Here is an 8,531-nt window from a genome sequence, read left to right on the forward strand (position 1 = left end):
TCTTGATCCATTCATCTACTGAGGGCCATCTGGGTTGGTTCCATATCTTAGCAATAGTAAATAGTGCTGCAATAAGCATAGTCGTGCTGGTAGCTTTAGTGTGGTCTTGTTTGTAAACATTTGGGTAAATGCCCAAAAGTGGGATTTCTGTTCTTTGTTGCTTTGTATGTCCCTCCTCCACGGTATAACCCCCGTTTTCACTGTATTTGATGTTGCTATAATTTGTGGAGGGGAAGGAAAAAAAACAATTGTTTAAATAATGATACAGGTGGACCCATTGCAACAATGAGATGAAAAACAAACTTTACAACTTTGGTGTGGGGAGGGGTGGTGGTGCAGGGGGTGGTGGTGGGAGATGGGAAGGGATGGTATGGGGAAACAAAGGAAGAGGCAACAATGCTTGATAAGAAATGCACTCATTAGCTTTCCCTTGTAATTTTAACCCATCTGTATGGTATTTTCACACACAAAAAAGAGAGTTACCTGAAAATACACAACAGGAGAAACATCTCTGAGGTGTATTTACTGTGGGAAAGACTGTAGAGCAAAGTATGCTCCTCTTGTACATGCAGATCTTCACACTGCATAGAGCCCACATAGGCGCCTTTGCTGTTAGATATCCTTCAGGGAACACTGTCAGCTTAGAAGACACCTAAAAATTCCTCCTGGAGAAAAGCCCTTTATATGTAAACAGTATGGGGAAGGCTTTGGTATAAGTCTTCCCGACTTATTATTGGAAAAATGACCCATCAGATTGAAAAAGTGTCTCTAAGTATGTGTGAGAGTTCACGGATCTTATACCTCACAGGGAAACAAAGCCTTTAGCAAGAATGCAGATGTTCCTTGAGAATTCCCAGTGTAATTTATGGGAAAAGTTTCAGGGGAATGTGGTATTGTTGACCAGATAACATATCCTGTGCATAAATGTAAAAATTGAAATTTTAAATGTTTTTTTGAACTTTTAAATATTTTTGAATCTGTATTCTGTGTGTGTGTGTGTGTTTCTTTTCCTTACAATGTTATTGTAGTCATAAGCTAGTGTGGATGAGTTCAGGTTTTAAAATTTGTTATATAGTTGATATGTACACTCACTGTAACACTAGCTACTGAGGAGGCTGAGATCTCAAAATTAGGGTTTGTGGCCAGCTTGGGCAGAGAAGTTCACTGGCCTTCATCACCAAAAGAACCATAGAAAAGCCCAGCTGGATACATGGCTCAAATAGTGGAGTGCCAGCCATGAGCAAGTGTTACTGTCAAAAAAATTATATAAGTTTTGTAAATTGGGTAGGGTTTGAATTTAATAGGCATGTATTGAAAGCTTTTAAAGCAAGCATAATGCATTATAGACATCCCACTTCTGAGTGTTTCTTTTAAGAGAGATTACTGTAGAATGTGTAGAATGGCTGGAAAGGGGTAGGAGGGACATGGCAAAATCAGAGAATCAGTATGAGTGGACATAATGAGTATATAACCTATGCAAGTAGTGAAATTCCTGTATAGTTCATATTGTGTTTACTTTAATAAACTAATTAAAATATATGTTGTGATATGTGTTATTATAATTTGAAAAGTATTGGTCACAAATACAAATTTAGAGGAGAGAAAGAAGAGCCTTGTAAGACTATGAGCACCTACTACCTTATGGTTGACATTTAATGCTGATGTAACAACCAGACAGCATTTACCTCAGTGCTGTGACAATCAGTATGAAGGATACAAATAGGTCACAAATACTAGTCTATCTATTGATTTTATTAATTGTTCTACAAATACATGTTAATTCCAAGAAATTTACTAATACCCTGTCATCGAAAATGGATAAAGAAAGGTAAGTTTTGTTCCCAATTCAGAATCATGCAAATTTTTCTTTTTTTTTCATTTCAAACCCAAGCATGGAGAATACACAAAAGGAGGAAATGCACTGGAGATTAACCTTTGATTTAGTACAACAAGAAACTGGTTTGTGAATCATTAAATCAAAATATTATATATATATATATATGTATGTATGTATGTATGAATCAGTACTCCTGATGTACTCAGGTATATCAAAACTTCTGAACTCAGAACTTTGAGATGAACAATAAAGAATGGAATTTTCACCCTTGTAATGTACACATGAATTATTTGAATATGTTTTAGTAAATACATACAGAACAGTTCTAGAGTGTGGCACAAGAGTCCAACCAGTTTCTAGGTGATGCTTATGGTGCTGGGCCCACTGTGCAGGGAATGAGCCTTTCAGCCTCTGTTCAAAAAAATAATGCACAGAAATGGGACCCAGTTGTTCATGCCTGCAATCCTAGCTACTTATGAAACAGATGATAGTTTCAAGACAGTCTGGGCTGGAAAGTATATGAGAACCTTTCACTGATTAACCAGCCATAGGCCAGAAGCGGAGCTGTGGCTCAAGTGGTAGAGTGGTTATCTTAAGTGAACCAGTCAAGAGACAGTAACCTGGCCTGGGTTTAGCTGCCTAGCTGCATGAACTGTACAGGAATTTCACTACTTGCATAGGTTATACACTAATTATGTCTACTCATACTGATTCCCTGATTTTTGCATGTCTCTCCTACCCCTTTCCAGCCATTCTACACATTCTGCAGAAAGGTTTCCTTTGACCTACTGTTTGTGAGTCTCAGTCCACAATTGATCAGCCCACTGCTTTGCAGCATGGGGCATGGAATTTTTGATGGTTAGTTGAGATTTGAATTTCATGGACTTTTCTGCATGGGCTGAGGCATTGTGAAGTGGAACCAAGCTTCCCACCACATGGTGGCTCACAATTTGATTAAGACAGGAGGGACACACTGTCAGTGAGCTAATCTCTTCACAAGGCAAGCTCCTGAAGGTTTCCCAACAGCCCACAAGTCTGGTGTCCATGCTTTTCACACATGGGACTTCACAGACCATCCCTGCTCCAAACTATAGCTGTACTTCACATGGGCTTTAGCTTTTTTATTTTTCCATTTTGAATGAAAAATTGTTTCTAGATCAGGTTTGGAAGAAAGCTGATTCTGGATCTTAGAGACATAAAAGTATAGGATGAGCCTCTCAAACTTCAGTGTGATAGCTGGGCACAGGTGACTCCTGCCTCAAATCCAAGCTACTCATGAGGCTGAATCCTGAGTATCCCAATTTGGAATCATTTCAGTCAGGAAAGTCCATGAGACTTTATCTCCACTTAATCTCCAAAAGGCCAGAAGTTGAGCTGTGGCTCAAATGGTAGACCACAGGCCTTGAGCAAAAAAGCTCAGCGACAGAACCCAAGCTTAGATTTCAAGCCCCATTTATGGCACAATCTTAACCCAAACACAAAAACAACCTTTCTGTTTACATGTCTGCCCATCTATTTCTATAAGAGAACCATCTTTTTTCTTTCTTGCTATTGTTTCTAACGTATGTATAATGTACCATGTGATTTTTTTTGCTTCTTTGTATGTTCCTCCCCCATAGTACAACCCCTGTTTTCACTGTATTTGATGTCAGTGCCCTGCATCTTGTATATACACTTCTCTAATTCAGGGAGGGGAAGGGAAAAAACCAAAATGCTTAAATAAGAATATAGGTTGACCCATTGTAACAATGAGATATACAAAACACTATGTTGAAAACAAACTTTACAACTTCTGCCGGGTGGGGGGTAGTAGTTGTGGAGGTGGGAGGGAAGGGATGGTGGTGGGGAAACAAAGGAGGAGGCAACAATGATCAATAGGAAATGTACTCATTACCTTGCTCATAGAACTGTAACCCCTCTGTACAGCATTTTTACAATAAAAATGTACAAAAATGTCCCTTCTGAACCAAGCAAATTGTCAACACTTAGAATACCCAATAAGAATTAATTTTATACCTGGGCACCAGTGGCTCATCCCTGTAATCCTAGCTACTCGGGCAACAGAGATATAACGATCATGGTTCAAAGCTATCCCAGGCAGGAAAGTCTGTGAGACTCTTCTCTCCAATAAACTAATCAGAAAGAGATGGAATTGGTGCTATGGATCAAGTGGTATTGCTATAGCCTTGAGCACAAAATGACTCAAGGACAGTGCCAAGTCCCTAAGCTCAGGCCCCAGGACCAGCAAAAAAAAAAAAAGTTGTTTTATTATACTTCTGTGAGTTCCGTTCTTCCCAATACTCCAAATGGTCGCACAATGTACAGGTAGAACCTTTATAAGCAGAAATAAAGACACAATCCAAGTGAGTTACATAACTAACATTTCTTCACCTTCAATCCTTTTGCTTTATGGGTTAGAAGTTACAAGTTGGATACCAATTTTTCAGCGCAATTCTTGTTTTAAAAATGGATGAGAAAGATGGCTAATCTTAACAAGTATGCAAAACAAACCTTGTTTTGGAAGTCTCTTAGATCAAAATCTCTTTTTGTTTAGTTTCCTGGGAAGCATGTAGACTGTTGGGCAAGTTTTAGCCAATAACTCACATACATCCTAAGCACTAATAGCAACTTTTCTGTTACATTTTTATTAGCACATATTAACTGTGCAGGATATAAATTTTCTTCAAAAAGATGTGTTTGGTTACACATCCTCTGGTACTCATGATCATACCCAGGTGTACTTATGTAGGTACACTGGTGCTTGAACTGATGGCATGGTCACTGTCCCTTAACCATTTTTTCCTTAAAGCTGGCACTCTACTACTTGAACTACAGCTCCTCTTGTGGCTGTGTACTGGTTAACTGGGGATAAGAATCTCAAGGACTTTCCTACCCAGACTGGGTTCAAAGCTCAGTCTTGGGATCTCAGCCTCTTGAGCAGCTTGGGTTATAGCTATGAACCATCAGTGCATGGAAATAGATGCTATTTTTAGACTTACTTTGCATCTCTTCATTACCTCTCTCTTTCATACATATTCTGTCATAATCTGGCACACACACACACACACACACACACACATACACACACACAGAGGTATACATGCACACACATTTACCCATGAAATAGCAATTCCATCATTACCAGAAGACATAAACTACACTATGTTGTTGTGCTTTTAATGTTAGACAAACAGTCAAATCACCAAGCTTTGAACCATTGGTCAGGCCCTGGTTGCTCAAACTGTAATCCCAGGTACTCAGGAGACTAAGAACTGAGGATCACAATTTGAAGCAAGCCTGGGCAAGAAAGTCGATGAAAGTCTTATTTACAATAAACTACCCCAAGAAATCAACATTTACTTCGCTGTTCTGTGAGTAAATACTACTTTTTGAGCAGCACATTTATAAGCTACATTTACTCTAATATGTGTCAAAATTTGGCAATTTTGTTGTGGTGATCCTTCAGCTTGAATTCAGGGCCCTGAACTCACTGTCTCTTAAGCTTGTTTTGCTCAAGGCTAGTGCTCTACCTAGAAAGTGAAGTAAGTCACACTCAAAGAACCATAGATCCCATGGTTTCTCTCATTTGTAATAATTAGTATATGTCTAAGATAATCCTAGCAGATGAGCATAATAGTTCAATAGCTATGTATATATGACCATATAAGATGATGATAAGCCAAATGAACTTCAAGACTTGGAAACAAGGATTTTTCATTGTTGTTGCTGCTGTTGTTGTTTTTATTGTACTATGTGATTTCTATTTTACTTTTGTTTTTTTTTCTTTTTCCTATGGTTTGTCACTTGTCACTGTATTTGAATGTGATATTCTGGATATTGTATATATATTTACCTGAATAAGGGAAGGGAAAAGGATCAACAAAATGGTGAGACAAAGGACAAAGGCCGAACCAATGAAACAGTGATACTCACAAGACAACATGTTGGAAATGAACTGTACAACTTGTGGGGAAGGAAAAGTGAGAGCAAGATGAGGAAGGAGGTCACAAGTTTCACAAGAAGAGTACTCACTACATTGCGTATGTAACTGTAACCCTTCTGTCCATCACCTTGACAATAAAAATTAAAAAATATATATTTAGCCATTTTCATTTATATATGAAAGCTACACACCCAAAAAAGAAAGTTAGGTGAAATTGTGTGAATTCAAATATCCAAGTCCCACAATCACCAATAACACACACATACACACCCACACACACATCCAAACACATGAACCTACACACAACTCATACTCGAAAAAGGTTTCAGTGTGAGGGTGTACTTTGTGTTCAATCGCAAGAAAAATTTGGTCTAGAGAAAAGCTTCATACCTTATGCAAAATGTATAAACCTATAAAATACAGTGGTGTAGCTCCAGTGAGACAAAGTAGGTTGGGGATGTTACTGGACACCTGCAGGGTCTGTAGATGCCAGCTTTGAATGCAAGAAGCCATAACCATGTAGAAGCTATGGCCTGTCAACAAGATGGAAGAAGTGGCCTCTTAGCAATATGCCAAAGGCAAGGTTCAGAGCTTGAATCCTTGACCTGTTGGTTTTGCCACCTGGTGGAGAGGAGGAGTATGGCAAATGCATGCTTGGGAGGAGGATGCAACTAACAACTATGGCCACAGGCTTCTGCTGTGTAGTCCAGGATCATGCAATCTGCATTGTCCTGTAGGTATCTAAAGGATGCCAACAATTAGGCAACATACCTCTTCACTTCCTTCTTTGTATATTGTGGGGTCCCACTCCCCTTGGGGTGATGAGAGGAGGAAAGTAGAGAAAATTTGCTTGTTTCCACTACACCTCCACACTGAATCTCAGCTAATACAGACTGAGAGGAAGAATGCAGTTCCTCCACCCAGCTGTAGCCACCAAATGGAGAAAGAAGGCTGTAGCCAGAAATAATTAGTGATGGTACAGTGACATTGTGTTACAGAATAGCTTTTGTAAAGTGGTGATTTGCGTTATTGTGATGCCTAGTCCTTTATGCTACCTAATGCTGGGCCATAGGTGTGTGTGTGTATGTCTGTGGGTATGTTTGGCTCCAGACCAGGAAAACATGTGTCTGGAATCACTCTTTGCAAAAAACGAAATGGTTGTGTGTGCTAATTGCATGACACAACTAAAACAACGTCCTCTAAAAGAAGAAAACAAAGCTGATGCAGCAAATCCCTGCATTCAAGTCCGCAGATCAGCATAGGACTCCCAGAGCAGATTGGCATGGTGACACAACTGTGGCAAACAGAATCAGAAGGCAGTTGATGGATAATTGTGAGCCATTATGAAAACCCTAAGGAAATGGAAAAGGACTGGTGTCGTGCCTCCGCGGGTGCCGTGGTGGATTGTGAGTACATATCCGAGTATTTCCCAGCCCCATATCAACCCCTCATTTCCCTACGTCCTCCTGTCTGTGATTGATCCCTCACTGTGCATGGTAAGCTGAGTAGCTGGAATTGGGGCTGGGGGAGTATGTGTCAATATGGGGAACTACGTCATCCACAGGGTCACAACAATGTGTATATGCGCATGGGGTCATGAGCCTGGGTGGCATAGTGCGCAGGCGCCAGTGCTGGGGGCGTGTACGTCAATCCGGGAATCTAGATCTTCCACAAGGTCACAATGATGCGTGTGTGTGCGTGGGGTCATGAGCTTGGACAGCATTGTGCGCAGGCGCCGGCGTGGGCGCTAGAGGTCTAACAGTCCGCGTGGTGCCCACTGGCAGTCCGGCTCTGAGGAAATTCCCGCCTGGCTGTTGGCCGCGTGGCGGCTGCAGAGGTCTGCTCTTCAGTGGGTTCTTGGAAGACGCCGGCAGGGAGAGAAGAGGGGGCACGTGGTTCTTTGGGAGCGGGGTGCAGTGGTGAGGGTGACTCCCTTCTCGTGCTGGGGCTAGGCCGTAGGCGTTCCTGTCAGGGATCCCGGATGCCAGCAGTAGGGGGGACACGTCTGGCTCCTCAGCCTGGTGCCATTGCGGTGCGGCTCTCTCGGATGGTGCTGCGGGGCAGTGGAGGGGAAAGGATGAACCCAGGTCACGTGAGGACCTGTGGCGACCATATTGAATGCACCCCGAGAGGAGGGAAGACGCGTGGGGGGAGGGGGCTCGAAGTAGAGACACTTCCTGGAAGCTGATTCTCTGCCTTCGTCATCCACAGACGCTGCCGGCTGGCGGCGCAGGCGCAAAGGCCCGAAGAAGTCTGGAGATTTTCCCTGGAGGTATTAGCCTGAACCACATTGCTGCCTGGTTGTTTGCCACGTTGCAGAATCCAGAGTCCTGACTTGGTTTATTGGAGACACCATCAGGTAAGAGATGGGACGACTCGTGCCTCTTTGGGAGCATGTGTTTTGGTTTTAGTTTTTCTTCGTTTGTTTGTTTTCATTAGGGGTGTTGAACTCGGGGCCTCGGGTTGTTCATGAGCTTTTTCACTCTGCCTAGTGCTGTACCACTTTAAGCCACAGCTCCACTTCTGGTTTGCTGATTGTTAATTGGAGATAACTGTATAATAGGCATTTTCCTGCCTGGGCTGGCTTCAAACAGCAACCCGCAGATATCCACCTCCTAAGTAGCTAAAACTTGAGTCTTCAGCCGTGGACCACTGGCTTTGGGAGCATGATTTAAGTGCTTCCTCTGCTTATATCTTCTGCTTCATTGTCCTGAGTCAGGTGATCTGGGTATCCCCTAATTAGTGTCAGAA

Source organism: Dipodomys ordii, unplaced genomic scaffold, assembly GCF_000151885.1.
Source record: "Dipodomys ordii isolate 6190 unplaced genomic scaffold, Dord_2.0 Scaffold215, whole genome shotgun sequence".
NCBI lineage: Eukaryota > Metazoa > Chordata > Mammalia > Rodentia > Heteromyidae > Dipodomys > Dipodomys ordii.